This window comes from Microcebus murinus, chromosome 12, assembly GCF_040939455.1.
Source record: "Microcebus murinus isolate Inina chromosome 12, M.murinus_Inina_mat1.0, whole genome shotgun sequence".
Taxonomy (NCBI): Eukaryota; Metazoa; Chordata; class Mammalia; order Primates; family Cheirogaleidae; genus Microcebus; species Microcebus murinus.
In genome coordinates this window covers 8,420,720-8,441,133 of record NC_134115.1, presented here as the reverse complement: position 1 = coordinate 8,441,133, position 20,414 = coordinate 8,420,720, and the positions used below count along the sequence as shown (strand labels likewise).

Sequence of the window (20,414 nt, the reverse complement as noted above, 5' to 3'; positions counted from 1 at the left end):
TGAAGTTCTCCTAAACTGTTGTACGTGTTCTCTTTAGAAAAGTGGAGCGATATGCTACTAGACGTTCTAAGTCTGTGGACTGGTGCCAGTCTGTGGCCCATTAGATGGGCTGCACCCTAACCTCCTCCATGGAAAAATCATTCTCCGTGAAACTTGGGGCAGGGGAGGCTAGGGCACACAGCAGCAGGTGAGTGGCAGTTGAGCAAGAGCAAGTGGAGCTTCCTCTGTATTATCTGTATTTACAGCTGCTTCCCTCCCCATCCCTCGCATCACCGCCTAAGCTCCGCCTCTCCCAACCCCAGCCCCCATAGGGGGAAAACTTGTCTTCTATGAAACCGGTCTCTGGTGCCAAAAAGGTTGGGGACTGCTGTTCTAAAGTTACAGGAAAAATGACATATTCCTGGACTGCCAGTTTTACCATATGGTAAGTAATTAAAAATACTAAGTTTATAGTTTCAAAAATGCAAGATATATTATGGAGTAAGACTAAGCCCAAGGATTAAAATGTTCTATTGCTTTTTGCTTTAGGTTATTCACTTAGCTATCAATGATTACATTCGCTGAAAGTATGCAAGAACACAGTAAAATTGGCTTCAAATTATCTAGCGTTAAGTCTCACATCTGGAATATATTGGCACTTTGACCTTGTATTATTCAACATCATCTATCTATCTAATATTTCATTCTATCTAAAATGATTAACAATAATAGTTACTGTGCCCAATTTGAACAGCTATGTCTGTTAATTGGCCAAACTGGATTTTCCAAAAATCCTTCTAGCTTTATAAAATACCAGAAAATTATAATGTCTACTTTTAAATAAATATGGAATTCACAAGAAAGCCCTGGGGGCAATCCAGAAATAGACAAAAGCAGTCCAGGAGGCTAGAGTTGTCTTGAGGACAAAAACTGACCTGGGTTACCCAGAGTTTTTAAGTATTAGCAGCTGCTCAGGGGAAAGTAAAAGTAAGTCCTGGACACATGAAAAGTTGGGATGGCTCAACTATACTTATGCCTGCAGCTGAGTCACTACAATGGGCTAAAGACTTGAATTTACATATATAGGAAGCAAAAAATCTAAACATGGTATAACAAAAGCTGACACCTAGACACATTTTAATGAAACGTCCGATTATCAAATTAAAATACAGATTATTGAAAATAGCCAGAGAGAAACCAGAGATTGCTAGGGGAAAAAGAATGCCAGCTACACGAATAGAAGACTCCTTAGCAGCATTGATAGAAAGCAGAGGACAGCGGGAAAATAAATGCCAAGTGCCCAGAGAATAACTCATCCTAGAATATCTAACTAAGCAAAATTATCTTTAAAGAATTCAAATAACAAAATATTGACAAAATTTGCTAGCAACTTCACACAAAAAATGTAAAAATATTTGATCCTGGAAAAAGATTGATCTCCAAAGGAAATTCCAAAATAAAAGATGAAATGGTTACTAAACAACCTGCTTTACAAAATATATATGCAAAAATAAACAGAAATTGACTGTTAAAAAAAGAATGTTTAATTTGAAGGTATCAAAATAATAATAATGCAAGATACATCTAAAATATTTCAAAAAATGCATGTAAGGATGGTGTAACAGACTCTGTGAACAAATATCAATATATTTTTTTATACTCATCTCTCTTAACTAACCACTTGACCTTTTGAATTGTTTCCCAGAAATGATGGATTTTCTGTGAGACAAAGGAGTTGAGATTCTGAACAGACTTCCTGAGGCTAGGACTCATCGACCCCTACAATCTGCCCCAATGCATGTAGCCCATTGTCCCCATAATTGGATCTTTGTGCTATGGATGAGCAACTGGACCTAGGCTGAAACTCCTGGTGCAGTTTCAGTGACAATGGTAGAGGTGAATAGAATATTCTACCTGTCTTTTATTATGTAGAAGGACAATGAAGATGCTTTCGGGCTGTTTTAAGTTAAATGACCATGGTAAACTATCAAGGGTAATTTTTAAGAAAATATAAAGTTGGTAACTTCTAAAAAATGAGATTAAAAAAACTCAGTGAATACAAAAGAAGGCAGGAAGAAGGAAAAAGGGAGACATATAAGTAGGCTAATAGACAACATAAAATATCATAGTAGAAATAAATTCAAATATATTATTAATTATAATAAATATAAATGGGCTACATTTATCAGTTAACTAGAGAGACTGGCAAAGTTGCTTTTTAAAAAAATCTTATATGTTACCTATAAGGGATCTACCTATTAATCAAAATAGATAGATTGATTGACAGCTATATAGATAGAAATAGATATCCATAAAAGGATGAAAAATAGTTATATTAATAGCAAACAAAGTAAGCTTAACACTATTTATAAGGTTAAAGTTGGTAATGGTATAATGATAAAAGTTTCAAGTACTAAAAATAGACAATAATTGTAAAATTGATTGTACCTAATAACCTAGACTCAAAGTATATAAAGCAAAAGTTGATAGGTAAAATTATTAGCAGAATTGTCATTGGTGGATGAAGGAAACAGAAGTTAGTATGGATACTAACAATATTAACAAGCTGGATATATCAGCCAAATGAAACACTACATGAGACAACTAGAGGATACACATTCTTCTCAAGCATACACAGAACATGCATAGGATGTGTCATGTACTGGGCCACAAATGAGCCTAATTGTCTTAATTCTTTCAACACAACACAAATAAGTCAGAATTTAATAGTAAAACCATGACTAAAAGTATGCCATATATATGAGAACTGAAACTTATATTTCTAAATAATTAATGTGGCAAAGTAGAAATTTAAACATTCTTTGGACTGCATGATAATACAGTGTACATTAAACCTTTGGGGATGCACCTATAGCAATATTTAGAAGGGAATTTATTATTTGAAAACCTATTATTAGAAAAGATGAATGAAAATTAATTAGCTAAATGTCCGATTTAAGAAGCTAGAAAAAGAAAAATAGAATTAGCCCAGAGAAGTAAAATTAAACAGAAAATAAAGATAAGACTAAAAAATAGAATAGAAAGCAAAGTTACAAATAAAGGTTTACCAAAATAAAACAGTGGTTCTTTAAAAATATTGGAATATTGGATAAGACTTGAGGAAGTTTGATGAGAGAGTAGGCACAACTACATAGGCAACAGGTAGAAGTAAATATAACTTTAAAAATACTCTGCCTAGAGTAGATTCCTGGTTACCAGAGGCTGGAAAGGGTAGGGTGTAGTGGGGAATGAAGAGAGGTTGATTAATGGGTACAAGTAAACGCTTAGAAGAAACAATACCTGGTATTTGATAGATCAATAGGGTGATTATAGTTATCATTAATTGATTATACATTTCAAAATAGCTAGAAGATAATTAATTTGAATGTTCCTAATATAAAGAAAATATAAATACTTAAAGTGATGGATATTCCAATTATTTGATTTGATTATATGAGTGTATCAAATTATCACATGTACCCCAAAATATGTACATTTAATAGATATCAATAAAAAATAAAGAAATAAACAAGATGCTATAAAATAGAAAAAAATACTTTGCACAGTAAATTTAAAATTTATGATAGTAAATTTGAAAATTACATGGAATAGGTAAATTAATTAAAAAATACATTAACTAAACAGTGCCAACAAGGAAGAGTGCCAACAATATCTCATAGCCATTATAAAAATGGAAGCAGTATTTAGGTATCTTAAATAAAACCAAATAGCCACAAATGTATTTCTTTGAAAAAATGATTTTTAATGTCTGCAAAATATACCACTATAGGGATATACTGTAATTTACTATATGACTAAGTAATTATATATATTTATGTTCTGTCTTGTATATGCCTCCCATGTTTCAAATATGTTAGTCTTGTCTTCTCAGCCATACTGTCAAGGCCATTATTTATGTTTCGATGGTATTCTCGGCACCAGCTGTCATGATTGTTGAAATATATTCTTGACCTTAAATGCTCACTGCACACTTGACAGATTGAGAACTAAATAGAAGCGCTTGTTATTATCTGCATCTCAGGGACTGGGGACAGCTGGGTTCAGAGTTATGTGACTCACTCAAAGTCAAGTGGTTAGTCAAAGAAGGAAACTGGAACTCACGCTCTTAAAGACTATTCTATCCCATGTCCTGAGAAATGGTTATGACAGAACATTTTCTGTAATGAGACAGATGATACAGTCGTCCCCGCTTACCTGCAGTTTCACTTTCTGTGGTTTGTTATGTATGGCCAACTATGGTCTGAGAATGGAAAATTCCAGAAAAAACAATTCATAAGTTTTAAATTATGCATCATTTTAAGTAGTGTACAAACTCTCTTGCTCTTGATGTGAATCATCCCTTCATCCCACGTGTTCAAGTAATGCTCATTTTACTTAATAATGGCCCCAAAGCACAAGAGTAGTGATGCTAGCATATTGTTACAGTTGCTGTATTTTATTATTTATTGTTTTAAATCTCCTACTGTGCCTAATTTATAAATCAAACCTATTATAAGTATATATATGTAGAGAAAAACATGGTGTATATAGGATTCTGTACTATCCATAAGTTTTACATATCTACTGTGAGTCATGGAACATATTTCCTGTGGATTAGGAGGGACTCCTGTAAATGTATTCATCTGTGAGGGCTATATAGTCTCTGTCTTTATACAACTGCTCTACTTTGCTTTTGTATCATGAAAACAGCTACAGAAACTATGTAAATGATTTATTTCATTTTTAATGAATGGTTACCCCTGGCTAAATTACTACTCATCATATAAACAGCAAATGTAAATAAATAGATTATTTCCATCCATATATTCCTACCTTTTTTCTCCATATGCAGTATGTTAGGATTTTAGAGTTAACTGTCTTTAAAAGAATTATGCAAATTTTCAACACTGCAAAAATTTCTTTAATTAAGCTAAAAAATATTAAGTCAGGTTTAAAACACATGAAAGAAGCAAAGGAAGGCAGGCAGGAAGGCTTTTGTTTAAGACTCCTTTAACTCAGCACAGTATTTTTGAGATTCATCTATGATCTTGCACATATCAATAATTTGGTTCTTTTTATTGCTGAGTGGTGTTTCATTGTATACCATTCATTAGCTCTTTCTCCTATTGATGGCTAGCTGAGCCTCAGTAGTGCCTTGAACTGTTATAAGTTTTCATGTGAACATGTTTTTAATTCCCTTGGAGTAAGGGCTGTTGGGGGAGAGGGTAGATGAAACTTCAGTTTCATAAAAAACAGCCAGACCTTAATTGAAGAGCTTTTAAAATTAAATTCTAAATTTGAAATGTATATTTAATTATAGAAAATGCTTTAATATAATCTTTTGGGACAATCATATGGTGTTTTTCCTTTAAATTTTTAACATTAATAACAATAAAACAAAAAATTAATGGTAAATGAATCGCCTTCTCCAGTCTTTCTAAGCTCTGAATGTGGAGACAGGATGTGGGAATATTTTAGAATTCTGACATCTTTATCTAGTCCCCTCAAGGTTTTTAATTTAAAACAAGTATTTAATTGTGTTGGCTTCTATGATTATTAAAATGTTAGCTTTCCTTTTGAAACTATTTTGTTTTTAAATAGTTTTTGAATAGTTTCCTTTTGAAAGGAAATAGTTTCCCTTATAAGTAGGCTCTAAGAGAAAAATAATCACCAAATGTAATGAATAGGAAATGAATTCTCTATGGTGCAAGGCAGGGCTACAGTCCAGCAGGCTCTGGTAGGCTGACCATAGGCGCAGGGTGCAGTGAAAAGAGCACCAGTTCAGGACAGGTGTGGATTGAATCCTCCACTAACTAGCTAGTAATATATATTCCTCAAAAAATTACATGAGTAACTTTAGTCTCATATCTTCATCTGAAAAATGTATAAAATATAAATCTTTAAGAGGTTTTGGGAGCATCTGATTTGTGGTGTTTATTCTGTAAGTTTGTGTTTCCTCTTCAATCAATATTTCTTTAGCAACTACTAGATAGTATTGTGCTAGGCACTAGGATATGAGAGTGGTCACTGTCACATTGCCTGTCATCAAAGTAATTACAAAACAGTGTTACCTACACCATGATAGAATAATAGATAGTGCTACAGTCGCCCATAAAAGGGAGGTCAGGGAATAATTATATGAAAAGAAGGTCTATCTAAAGTGGTTTAAAGAATGAATGCCAATTATCCTGGAGTGGCAAAGCATTGTTTGTTTGGCAAGGTAAAAGTGTTTTTATATGGCTGGAGTGTATATTTAATCAGGAGAAATGGCAGAATATGGGTGTCTGTTAGGGTCCCAGGTAAATTGCCAATGGCTATACACTTGATTTTTAATTCTTAAAATTAATTTAAATTAATAAATATATAAATAAATATAAAATTAATAAAATTTATAATGGACTGTTTTCACTTTAAATTCATGATCATAAGCCTCAAGTGGGCCCTATCCCTCATCTATTTACTTTCCCTACATCCTAGATGACCACTTCATAGTTGATCTCTTCAAACCCTAGACACTTCATCTGTCTTCCCTCTCAGCTGATGACCTTGCTTTCTACTTCATTGGGGAAATTAAAGCCATCAGAAGAGAACTTCTATAGACTGCCACCAGTGCATCTGCGCTCCTACCCATGTCTAACTTTCAGTCTCTTACACAGATGGGCTATCTATGTGTCAGTATTGTTCAGACACTGACACAAATGAACTATCCACGTCTCCAGTTCTCTGCATTCAATTCCATTTCTCTTTACCTTCTCAGGTCTCCTCTCCTTTGATGTCATCAAATTGTTTTCCTTCATTGGGGCATTATCAATAGCATAAAAACATACTGTTATTATTATTTTTCTTTTTACTAAAAAAATAAAATAAAAATTTCCTCAACTTCTCTTACCCTACTAATTACTGCTCCATTCCTTTTACTCAGGAAAGTTTCCTTTGATAATTGCCTCCATTTCTTTCCTATTAATTTTTTTGTTTGTTTTTGAGACTGGGTCTCACTTTGTTGCCCAGGCTAGAGTGCAGTGGTGTCATCATAGCTCTCTACAGCCTCCAACTCCTGGGCTCAAGAGATCTTCCTGCCTCAGCCTCCCTAATATCTGGGACTACAAGTGTGCCTCATCATGCCTGGCTTATTTTTTTCTTATGTTTTGTAGAGATGAGGTCTCACTATGTTGGCCAAGCAGGTCTTGAACTCCTGACCTCAAACAATCTTCCTGCTGTGCTGGGACTATAGGTGTGAGCCCCCACACCCAACCTTCTTCCCTATTCTTTTAAAATCTCTTCCCGCCAGGCTTTTCCTCCTAACTATAGAGCTCAGGTCAAGATCACTAATAGCCTTTGGTTCTTGAACCCAGTGGTTAGTTATTAATCCTTATGTTATTTTATCTTTCATGGGATTTGATTCAATAGATCACTCTCTCTTTAATACTTTTTTTTCCATGTGGCTTCCCTGATACTATGTTGTTGTTTTTTTCCTGCTACCTGAAGGGCCCTTTCTTTTCAATCTTTCCTTCTCCCCAACCTGTCTCAGAGCTCAGAACTCCACTCTTTCCCCTCCTCTCACTGCTTTGCTGATGCCATACAGTCTTACATCTTTGAACATCATCTACGTGCCAAGCGTTCCCTTAGCTTAGATGTCTCTCTTGAACTCAGTTTTGTGCCTATGTCTCCTATGCATTTCTATTTTGATGTCTAATAAATATTTAATCTCAACACATTGAAATCTAACCTCTTGATCCTTCCTTTCCTCCCTCAGCCTTCTCCTCCTCTGGTTTTCTGCATTTGAACTGATGGTAACACCATGCTTCCAACTAACACCTTGTGGGTTTTTTTTGTTTGTTTTTTTTCTTTTGCTCACATTTCACATCCTCTTTGTTCGTCCCCTAATTTTCAGACCCATTTCTCGGTCCCTGTCACTGTGATGTCAGTGCGGACCACCAGAGGGTTCTTGACCTCCATGTGGGAAGGACATGCACAGGGTCACAAGCAAAAGAGAATTCAAACACAAAGTATAGGCAGAAGCAGATAGATTTGTAGAAAACAAAGTGCTCTCTTTTAGAAGGAGGCAAAAGAGCAGACTGATCCGGAAAAGAACAGTGCTACCCCAGGGTTAGGGTCTGTTCTTTTATGCTAACCCCTAATAATATGCTAATCTGGAGGTGGAATATTATGGATTTTCTGGAAAATGAGTGGAGAGTTCCTAGAACCCTCCCGTTTCTTGACCTTATAGGGTAACTTCTGGGAGTTGCCATGATGGCATTTCTAAACTGTCATGGCTCTGACAGATGTGATTTTGACTATGTTAATGAGGGCATTTCTTTTAGGGACACCGTCACCTCAGCTGTACCCATGCCCCAGTTAAAGGAATTCCCCTTATTACCTTAGATAAAGATGTTATGGCTAAAGTAAAATAACTTCAGGGTCCCTATTGGTTACATTTATCTTAGCTAAGCATATTCACATTCTGTGACTTTCCCATCCTGTTGGCCTTCTTCTGATCTGACTGCCTGCAGGGCTGTCTGACTCCTGTCTCAATTGGTCATACCTGCTCAGAACTTCTCTGGTGCTCTGATGAGAAAATTGAAACCATCCTGCACTACAGCCCTCCCCAAAATGTTCTTATCTGCCATTTATTTGTTTTACTTTATCAATCATCTCTATTTCATTAGTTTACATTTTGCATATATTTATGGAAATCCCTTTCTTTGAATATTTGCTGATTGATATTGATTTCCTCTTTACTGTCATTTCAACTGTCAATTCTATTGATTCTCTGGAAGGATAGGTCTCCCACCACCCTGAAACAGCACTTATGCAATAATGAGTAAAATTTAGGTAATATTATTAACAATATTGTGGCAGCTACAAATATAACTTACTGTTAAGATTATTTGCATAAATATTTGAGTAATAATATTTTCTTTCCCTCTTTCAATAGAGCATCACAAAATGGCTACTATGATCTAAATTTCTAGTTTGATGTTATCTGGAAGAATCGTCTCTAAATCTTATCTATTTGTCTTAAAGCTATTTTATTTTAGTTGTCTAAAAACAAAATTCATTGGTGATGCCACACCAGAACACTGAGCTCAGATTGTGTAAACATATCAATTGCTGGATTGTAGCAACCAATGTCATCTTTTACATTTTTTTGCAACTGATAGTCCCAAATGAGTAGAATTTAGAGTAGAAATTAGCTTGCCTATAATATATTTATAAGAAACAGAGAAGAAAAATATTCTTTTTTGTAAGAAAAATAAATTTTAGCTTGTACACAAACAATATCTATACAAGTTGAGTAGTATCCCTTATCCAAAATGCTTGGGACCAGAATTGTGTCAGATTTTGAATTTTTTTCAGATGGATTTTGGAATATTTTCATATATGTAATGAGATAACTTGGGGATGGGACCCAAGTCTAAGCATAAAAATAATTTGTGTTTCATATACACTTTATACACAGAGGCTGAAGGTAATTTTATATACTATTTTTTAGTAATTTTGTGCATGAAACAAAGCTTGACTGCATTTTAACTGCAACCTGTCACATGAGGTCAGGTGTGGCATTTTCCATTTGTGGTGTCATGTCAGCACTCAGAAAGTTTCAGATTTTGGAGCATTTCAAATTTTAATTTTCAGATTAGGGATGCTTAACCTGTATTATACAAAAAATGGATAACTTAGGTATATTTGCAAATATTTTCTTCTTGAGTATAATTATTTTATAGAATTTTTCCATTATTATGACATTTATTTAACACACCTATATGAACAAATCAATGATGTGACTTCTAAGGAGACTTGAGAGAGAAGGAAGAAAGGAAGGAAGAAGAGAAAGAATGAAGTGAAGGAGGAAAGGAGAGATATAATAAGGTTAATAAATAACCCTTGAAGCTCCTTCCTATGGTGTTCTGTTAGTTAAAGCTATTTTCCAAAGCATTATACTCCTATCCACTAGTTTTTGTCTAGAAATAATTGCTAAGATATTGTGACTTTTAGATCTCTGTTTAATATTCAAGGCTTTGCATTTGTCAAAATAGATTAATTTTGCCTCACTGACCTAATCATAGAAGAACTTTATAAAGTAGCTTTGTTAATTTTTAATATTCTGAGTGCATTTGTTTCTACCCTCTTCAATTTTATATTCTTAATAAATATATGACAACTAATAGAAAATAATATTTTTTGCTGCCGAATAAAACATTAGCACATCTTCTGTGAGAGACCTTAGAAGTAAATTCAATTAGGCATTTAAATGTTCATCCTAGTAGTTTTAACTGCACATTAGAATCACTAGATGAGCTTTTAAAAATGCTGATGCCCAGGTCCCATCTCAGATAAATTAAATCTAAATGTCTGCTGCGGAATGCATTGGTGTTTTAAAGCTTTCTAGGTGATTCCAGTATAGCTAAGATTTAGGACAACTGGTTAACCATAGCCTACCGTCATTGGGAATTAACTTTGAAAAAGTCCTTGTAGACATTTCCAAATAAACGTCAGAGGATCTTTAACATGCTGCAAACATGCTATCTCTGTTTCTGCCTTCTTTAAAACATAACATATGACTTTCTTAGGGGATCAAGGACAAGGATCGAAGGATAGCTTGCCATATCTGCCATTCAACCTCTTTTAACGAGCACTGACAAAGATTTGAAACTGTGTTAGGTGCTAACGGGAACACCACAGAAGGAGAAAACATGATCCCTGCTCATAAGGAACCTAGTTGAAGATGTTGAATAAGTGATCCTCCCTCTGCAGGCTTCATCATCCCTGCCTGTGCAGTGGTGATATTGCAAATACCTTCCGCATTTGATTGTTGAGAAGACAAATGTTGCATGTAAAGTGCTTGTATTAGTAAATAACAGTACATTTTTTAATAATTTGGCTACTTTTTTTTTCTTATTTTCAGCTGATGGAAGTTGACAAGAAGTTTTCAGCTGACAAGTTAGAGTGAAAACTCCCAAACACTATAAGGTGCATGCCTATGCTCTTAGACACTGGGGATTGCTAAGATTTGGGGAGGGGAAAACGATGTGGGGCAGGGTGCCGACATCTTTTAACTCTCCATGAATTAAGATAAGAAAACTTTTAATTTGCAGAGATAAGGTGATATCATAATGACAGGCTTTGGCCTAGGAAGTTAAGGGTCTAGAATTCAGAGAAGTAAACTGTATTAGCGGTGTGGTCATATCTATGCCAGAGCTTGTTTGGAAATGCACAGAATTGATTCCAAGATGTTTTAATAATGCAGTCCGGGGTTTGTATCTCCAAGCAATGATCCATCAAAGACGGCCTTTAGAGCTATTTTCTAACTAACCGGCTCAGAGCAGATCCACATCAATAGGAACTAATAGCTGGTAAACTTGAGCCTGACTCTGGTGTGTCATCTCCCTAGAGATCTTTTGTGTGACCATGGCCTGAAGACACCCTACCCAAAGCTGTCAACATACAAAGTGATGCATAACAGAGTTTTGTGACTTTTCTGTGGAATAAATTATTTCTTCTGATTTTGCAATATTTTTGGTGTTTTATAACCAGAGTAAATGAACAAAGTTAAAGCTATTCTTCTTTGTACATTGTGAAACTTTAAGTGGCTCAGAGTCTTCCAGCAAACGAAAGAGTTGTTTAATAAAAATAAAGTGTGACAATGGACTCATAATCAAAAGGAGGCAAAAAAGAATATTTTTTTACTATAATGGAGAGCCATATTTCTTGATGTGGTCCTTACATTCTTGGTCTTCCATTTCTCCCGACCCCTCAGCAAATTGTACCACCACTGAAGCTTCCACAATCTTCCCCACATTACAGTGTTAATCTGTAATGCTGCTCAACTTTTTATTCCTATGTGGAAACCAACACTGAACCAAATTTGGTTTGATGCTGAGAAAACGATTCTTTTAATATTTGATGAGTTTGTGTGGTTAAACACTTTTATTGGATTTTTATTTTCTCCAAGAGAAATAAAACAGAGGCAGTAAAAACAATTCTTTCTGGCTCCTAGTAGCTAACTACTCACCGGAGGACTGCCTCTAAAAGTAAAGGTTTGATCCCTGATACTTATTTAAGATTCCTCTTTATGGTTACTTACTACAATTTTTTTTAAATTTGTCATTCCCAGGTGAAATAATTAAGGCAAACTCTAGAATGGAACTACTAATTCGTTAATAAAGAGCAGAAAATTAACAAGGGCAAAACTTGAGAACACACATACAGAAAAACACTTCCAAAGTCTCATTTAATTTTTATCTTGGGGAACAAAGGAAACAAATCTGCTGAGTTTGCTTTAATACTAAGAAGTTATTGCCTTCCCTTGGTTGGGAGGCTGCTTAACATGAGGAAGCGGGGGCTACGGAAAACCAGTCACCCTCTGCTCTGGCATGCTTCCTGTGGGCCTTCTGGTTACCGTCCCAGCGAGGTTACTGTGAAGAAGCCTTGGGTTATGATTTTCCTGTTTTATCTTAAGCAATACTATAATTAGGGATGTGTAACATCCAGGAGGTTCGTTTTCTAAATGACATTCTCTTTACAATATAAAAGCTCTTTGAGAAAGTTAATACAATGAATCTTCAAAGTAACCTCTAAGGTGCTCTTTAGAAACTAAACATTACTTAAAATGCATAAAAGCTGTTCCACAGGTGACAGTACTATTTGAAAATAAATTATTAAGATGCACTTTAACATTCATTAACATGTTTTTAGTGTTTATGTACTAAAACATAGCCCCAAACAACCTATTTCATCCTCATGTTGTGACACAATTTGTGTTACACTTGAACAAAAATCTCTCAGTGTGCACCTGCTTTTAAATCCATCATAAGTTCCAATAGGCAAAAGTGGAGAATCTCTTTGTATTTGTACTTCTGACAGTCAGAATAGCATCACTTCTCTCCATGTTTCCTTATCCTGTGTTGCATTGCCCAGTGTTGAAATTGTCCATGGCTCAGTTGGTCCAATCAGAATGATTCACAGACTGGTTGCATTGTACTGTTCTTACCTTCTGTTGTTAATCCTGTCCTTTAGCCTCACAAGAATAACACACTGAATTGTTTGGTTTTTCGTTTTTGTTTTTGTTTTTGTGTGTGTGTGTGTGTGTATAGAATATTTTTGGTTATTGTTAAAAAAAAAGTGAAGACAAAACTCAGAAAATGTTTCCCTTCTTTTCTCCTTTGCTCCTCCGGCCATGTATATTTCATAGGTGTGTGTACTCAGGTCTCAGCGCAGGGCTGTGCTCAGCACTGCATCCTCACGGCCAGCTAATGAGAATGCAGATGGTAAAGGGGAAGATTTATTGGATCATGTGATGAGTCTACCTCAAATACAGCGAGCCCTTGCACTCCTCTCTCTTGCAGGCTTGCTTTGCATAATAAGTGTTTTATAGCATTATTCTTCGTAAAGACATACTCATCTTAATGCTTCCATTGTATGTTCTTCAAATTTAATACAACTAGCTACTTTGAAGAGTAGAATTGTCCTTTACTCAACTAATAAAAATTGCATATTGTATCAGAAAATTTCATATACTATATTTAGTAATCAGTCACAAACCGTATGTCTGTGACTTAATATTTATTTTCATCTCCATTTACATTATTTGGATCTGCTTTTTATTTTAATGGCTTTACGTGTATGAATTTCTAAATGGAGAGAAATGTACTTTCATTATAAAGCCTTGGATTGTCAAGGAGAGTAACTGTTTAATAAGACTAAGGTCAATTTATATTTAACTCTGCTATTTTTTCTGGAATTATCAGGATAGATGAATGTATGCTTGTATTGTACTTTGTTTCTTTAAACAACTAAGAAGCCAAATAAAGTAAGGTTTATGGGTCACAGAAGGGAATGGGGAAAAGCAGTAGAACCACAGAAAGTAGTTAAGACATTCTTTTCATAAAATTATCTGTATTTGAGACAATGACTATTATTTCGTGAGTATCTTCTTCCTTTTATGCCTTTTTTTTTTTCTTTTATGCCATTGAAGTTTGATATTTGAATTGGCTTTATAAACATTTTCTGAAGTTTCAAATGAAGGTCAACGAACCTTTGAAAACTATTTCCCAGGATATGGACCATGAGTGATGGGTCAGTGAGTAGCAATGAGGACATGTCACACTTGTAGAAGACTAAATGGTGAAAGACTATATGCTTTTTGTCTTAGATCAGGAGAAAAACAAGGTTATTCACTTGTTTTGTATGAAACTCTCCGAGTTTTTAAAATCAATTCTGCTGGTAGCTGCTGTTTCTAGGAGCAGTCAGAGGTTCGAACAGAAGAGCACCAGCAGGGACCGGCTGCTCCTCACCATCAGAGGGCAGATTGCAGGCGTGGCTTCAATGACACAGCCACAGTGTGAAAGGACCCTGGGGGGTACACAGCATGCCCACGCCCTGAGAACACACTCACAGACACAGAGGCCAACACCTTTATTGGGTCCAGGGTGTTATCCTAACAGGAGAGCTTTAATCGATGGGTTTAAAGCAAGCAGGCGCTAGAACCACGAGATCATGCTGAGACTGAAAGGTGGTCACTTTAAGTTCTTAGGCACATGTCTGAATGCTCTGTTTAGAGGAAGCAGCAGGAAAGCAGAAAGCCCAGTCTGCTGGCAGGGAGAGATGTCTTCCTAAGTTTTTATCTCTGGTCACCAGCTGGAGCCATTCAGGTGTATAGTATAGAAAATTGTATCAAGGGTGACTTTGCTTCTAGTTTGTGAAAGTTAAACTTAAATTTAAAAACTAAAAAAAAAAAGAAAAATGAATGCAAGACAACATAAAATTATAAGTACTTGCTACATCACAAGAGTGCAAGTGCAGAGTACTTGCACTATTACTGCTTTTATTCAACCTTGTACCAGAGGTTCTAGTCATGGAAATTAAATATAACAATAAATTAAAACCATCTAGATTGGAAAGGAAGAGGCAAAATTATCTCTATTTGCAGGTGACATTATTTGGTACATTAAAAATCCTAACCACAACACCAAAAAACTATTAGAACTAACAAATGAGTTCAGCCAGACTGCAGGGTACTATATTAATATACAAATTTGCATTTCTATACTCTTGCACTGAACATTCCAAATATGGAAATTAAGACAACAATTCCATTGATAATAGCATAACAAATAAAATACTTAGAAATGAATTATTCAAAAAGGGCAAAAGTTAAGCCCTGGAAAGTATAAGACATACCTGAAAAATAAAGTAAAGAAAAACTAGGCAAACAGAAAGACATCCATGCCCATGTTCTGGAGGATGTTATTAAGATGGCAATATTCCCCAAATTGATCATGTCCTTATCAAAATCCCAGCTGTGTTTTTGGTAGAAATTGACAAGCTAATCAAGTTCATATGGAAATGCAAGGGACTCATGATAGCCAAAGCAATAATGAAAATGAAGGACAGATTTGGAGGGTGCTAACTTCTCTATTTCATAACTTAACCACAAAGCTAAGTAATCATCACAGAGTGGTACTGGCATAGATAGACATACAGATTAGTGGAATCCAACTAAGAGTACAAGAATTAACCATACATTTTTAGTTCATTGATTTTTAGCAAGGATGCCCCGGGCTGTTCAATGGGGAAATAATAGTTTTTTCAACAAATGGTGGAGGAAAACTGGTTATCCATGTGCTAAAGAATGAAAGTGGACCCTTTCCTCACATCATATACAAAAAATTCACTCAAAAATATATCATAGGTCAAAATTTAATAGATTAAAAAAATTTTAAAAAGTAAAAACTTTTGTAGTTCAAATGATTCCAACAAGAAAGTGAAGACAACCCACAGAATGAGAGAAAATATTTGCAAATCATATTATCTGATAAGCAATTGCATCCAGAATATAGAAATAACTCTTATGACTTAATAGTAAAAAGACAAATAACCTAATTTAAAAATGGTCAAAGGATATGACTAAACATGTTTCCAGAGATTGGCCAATAAGTTCATAAAAGATAATCAACATCATTTGCCATTAGGGAAATAGAAATCAAAACCACAAGGAAATACTGTTTCACACTCACTGTGATGGATGTAACAAAAAAGACAAATAATAAAAAGTGTTGACAAGAAGGAAGGGAAGAAAGAACCTTCATACATTGCTGGTGGGATATAAAATGGTGCAGTCACTTTAGAAACATTTCTGTATTTTCTTAAGATGTTAAACATAGTGTTAGAATATGACCCAGTCCTTAACTCCTCTCAAGTATATATCTAAGAGAAATTAAAATGTATGTTCACACAAAAACTTATATATGAATGTTCATGGCTGCATTATTTATAATAGCCAAAAAGTAAAAATTAGCCCAAATGTCCATCAACTGATGAATGGATCAAAAAATGTGGTATATCCTTATTATGGAATATTATTCAGTAGCGTAAAGGAATGCTTGAACATGGATAAAACTTGAAAACACTATGCTAAGTAGCCAAAACACAAAAGACCAGATGTTGTACCATTTGATTTATATGAAATGTCAGAAAAGGGAAATCTATAGAGACAGAAAGTAGAGAAGTGATTACCTAGGAAGCGAGTCAGTTGGGGGATTGGGGGGGAGGGAGGGGATGGACAGTGACGGCTAAATCATTTACTATTAATAAAACAATTGTCTGAGAGTTGCTCAATTCAAAATCACTGCTGTTGTATGAAATAAAGCAGAACTTGCAGGGAGTAGCTAGTGATTAATTAATAGGCAGTAAAAGCCTAAGCAGTAAATATACTTACTGCTGATTCCAGAAATCTTTGGCCCAGTCTCCTCCTTCATTCCTTACACAACTATTTCAACTCACAGCATTCTCTCCTTTGACTGAATTCCTATAGTGATTAAAAGCAGTAACTTTATCAGTAAGTTATTAATAATTACATACTGCCTTGATATCACAGAATTTAGAGTTTGGAGGACGATTGCTACATCAGGAGCTGGGTGCACTATGGCCCAAAGAACCAAACCTGGTCACACCCGTTCATCTCTGTTTTGCCTGTGAGCGCTTTCCTCCCACTGGGTTGAGCAGTCATATGGAGACATTGTGGCCTCTAAAACAAAAGCATAGTTGTGATCAGGCCCTTTACCAAAAAAGGGCCCTAGATTGGCACAGGGAGAAAATTAAGTATCCTCCTCGGAGCATCTTGTTTCACAAGTGTGGTCCCGAGACCAAAAGCATGGGCATCACCCAGGAACCTGTTAGAAATCGCAGGCCCCACCCAGACCTACTGAATCAGAAACTCCCCGCGTGGGGCCTGGCGAACTTGCCCTTCAGGTGATTCCGATCTGCTGATAAGTTTGAGAACCTTTGATATAAACTGACTTTTTGTGCCAGATCATATTAAGATAGCTTAGATCTCATTGAGCTTCAACATTTTATGATGTACTGACTTTAAGTGTAGAAGTTCTTGGAGAAGTTCTCCGACTCAAGGTGGGGATTTCCTGCCCAGATATTAAACCTGCCACAACATAAACACATCATGCACGTTCTCCTTAATACAATGAGAGATGGGACCTGTAGTCCACCTAAAATAAGTAATGGTGAAGGTGGTGATTCTCAGGGAGTTCTACGGGGTCGTGATGACAACTCAGATGTAGAGAGGGCACAAGAGGAGGAAAAGTATCTCCAGAGCAAGGCAAAAGATGTGGAATTCAGGTAAGATATAATAGTCAAAAGAAGTTCTCTACTCATGAAAGCTTCATGTTAGAATTCTGCGTCATTTACTTTACCTCATCCACGTGACAGTGAGCTGCATTATACTTTAATGTAGTCCAAACTAGCTTAACAAAAGACTAGCCATGACAGGGGCAAGGCAGAAAAGGAAAGTTACGAGAGCCTGAGTGCAGCCATTTTGGCGGGTCCTAACCCCTAACCTCCCCAAACAAGCAAGTTCGTATGTAAATATACATACACACATATTATGTATAAATAATGTCTGTATAAATTAACATTTATTATCTTCTGTGTGCAAGGCATGTCACCAAGTAATCTGGAATGTCAAAATATCAGTACCAGCTCTCTTTTTTCAATATGAATAAGTTAGACATTCCACTAGGAGCTTTCAATACATTAGCTCTTATCTTTACAACAGTCCTAAGAAAAAAATTATTATCTCCAATAAACAGAGGAAAAAAATTATTTTTCCCATGTATTTTTTCCAGGTTCACAGAGCCAAGAACTGACTGAGCCAGATTAGAACCTGGTTCTGTCTGATGGTCAAGCATGGACTCTAAACCTTTCAGCTAGACCCAGTCTAGGCTCCTCACACCCAGAGCAATATTTATATATGCAGGAATCTAATACTTTAAGTCTGTTTTTCTTTAACAAACGTAGCACTGCTGAGATTTGGAATCTTGTGCAAAAATTTCCCAGACTGAACATACGCTTTCACCACCCCCAGACTTGCTTTATAATGCATAAAAGTCAGCTCTCTGAAGAGCTCCAGCTGCCCCAAGGAACTGGGAGGTTAGGAGACCAGTGAAATGTATCCAGGAGCATTTCTCTAAGCCTAAAAATCCCTGGTGGAACCCAGAAGAATTAGTCTTCAATAGCAAAAATGATAAATGTCTGAGATAATGGGCATGCTAATTACCCCGATCTGATCACTATACATTATGTGTATCAAAACATCACTACGTATCTCGTGAATATATACAACTATTATTTGTCAATTGAAAAAAAAACCTTAAATTAAAAAACTACCACTGTATCCTCTTCATTTTTTGGCACTTGTAGTTTCTTAATTTAAGTTTTTTTATTTTTCAATTGACAAATAATAGTAAAAGGAATTTAAATGAACTGAATGTCCCATTCAGTATTGAATAAAGGAGTAAATTTACCACAGTCTGATCTGTAAGAGTTTTATTCCACCAGTCCCTTGCTGGGGGTTGCAGAGGCTATATTTAAACCTGTCTTTTCTCTTGTGATATGAGGTGTGGAGAGGGGGTGGAACTTGGACCCTGCAGTTGCACTTTAGTTTCTGGAGATGTTTTCACATAGAGTTATTTTGGGGGCACTCTGCACTTGCAGTAAAAATAGGAGAGGCCTTTGGTTAATAAGAAATATTACCATGAAAAGATGCTGGATAAGTAGTAAAAATACCTGGGTTTGAGTGCCCTCTTTCCACTAGACCCCCTTCAAGGGGGTCAAGTCATTGAGCCATTAGTATCTGAATAGCAACATCATTTCGTAAGATGATGGTAACGTTACTTGTGTCATATGGTTGGTTAGAGGGAAAAGGTTAACAACCTAAAGAAAAAATGTTTTTGTTATTATTATTTTGTCCTTCCTTCTAGCTTATAAATAATTACTATTTTGAGGTTTAACACTTTTCCTTATATAATATTAAAGTGTATTATGTTTTTAAACCAAACAAGACTATGGTTTTGAAATTCAAAATTCTCACCCAAATCTTCAGTGTCATCTCATAATGCGCATGGCTCTCCCATGTCCGTGAGTTCTCCCATGTCTATTCTGTAACTCTGCTTTATGGGATTGCTTCTGCCAGAAACAGGTGTCTCTCCACCTCATCCAACTCTGTTGACCACCTCCCACGAGGGGGCGGGAATGAAGAGGGCTGGATATGGAGCCAGACTGTCTGGGCTGCAATCCTGGCTGTGCACTTACTAGGCTGGGCACTTGGGCAAGTGGCTTCTACTCTTATATCAGTTTCCTCCTCTGTTATGTGGGATTGACTCAGTCATCGGCTCGCAAGAAGACAAGCAAAGCTGACCTCATCTGAGGAGGGAAAGCAGAGATGAGTGAAAATAAGCATGGAAACCGAAAAGAAAAAGAAAAACCCCATAGAAAAAAGAGGAGACCCCTTTTAACAGGTGTATCACAGTTTGTTTTGCTCTTTGAATAAATTGTTTTTTTTTAAAGAGCTGAAGGCCTTACAGAAGACACACCTCTGATGGCAAAATCCCCAACCCTTGATCTGTTTGTCTTTTAATAGTTTCAGTAACTGAGTATCAGTTCAGTAGCTCTGCAGTTACAAAGCAAAAGGATGTTCACCAAGCTGCCTTTCAGCAGAAGCTGGCCCGCTGCGAATATGTCCTTGTCACTGTGGAGCTTAATGAGATGCGGAGCCTACGGCCCAACTCAAAGCACAGTCAGGATGCAGGCAAAACGGAACACACTATTTGATATTTCAGAGCGGGACACCTGTCAAAAGATAATGACAGTCAGATTGATTTTTAATATTAATTGTGTTGCAAGCATGTCACAAGATGGTGGATACTAACAAGATGAAAGTAGCAGCAAGGCATGATGTCAGCAAGTGGCAGGATAAGACCCTCCGGATCTTGTCCCCTCACAGAAACATCGATGTCAACAAATATCCAACACAGGAGAACACCTTCATGAAAGCTGAGGAATCCAGGTAAGAGTTTATAGCACGTGGGTGTAGCACAGAAATCAGACAAGACACATTGAGGAGGGTGGGAAGGACAGTTTCACTT

At 36.0% G+C, this 20,414-nt stretch overlaps 1 long non-coding RNA gene across 1 annotated transcript in view; it reads left to right on the top strand.

Moving 5' to 3' along the window:
• The window catches only part of LOC142874357 (uncharacterized), a 39,399-nt gene extending 28,441 nt beyond the window's left edge, over positions 1 to 10,958 (top strand). The window contains exon 3 of the long non-coding RNA XR_012922169.1: positions 10,886 to 10,958. This is a non-coding gene — a long non-coding RNA (uncharacterized LOC142874357). The remainder of the gene's footprint in view (positions 1 to 10,885) is intronic.
• The last annotated feature ends 9,456 nt before the right edge of the window (positions 10,959 to 20,414 follow it).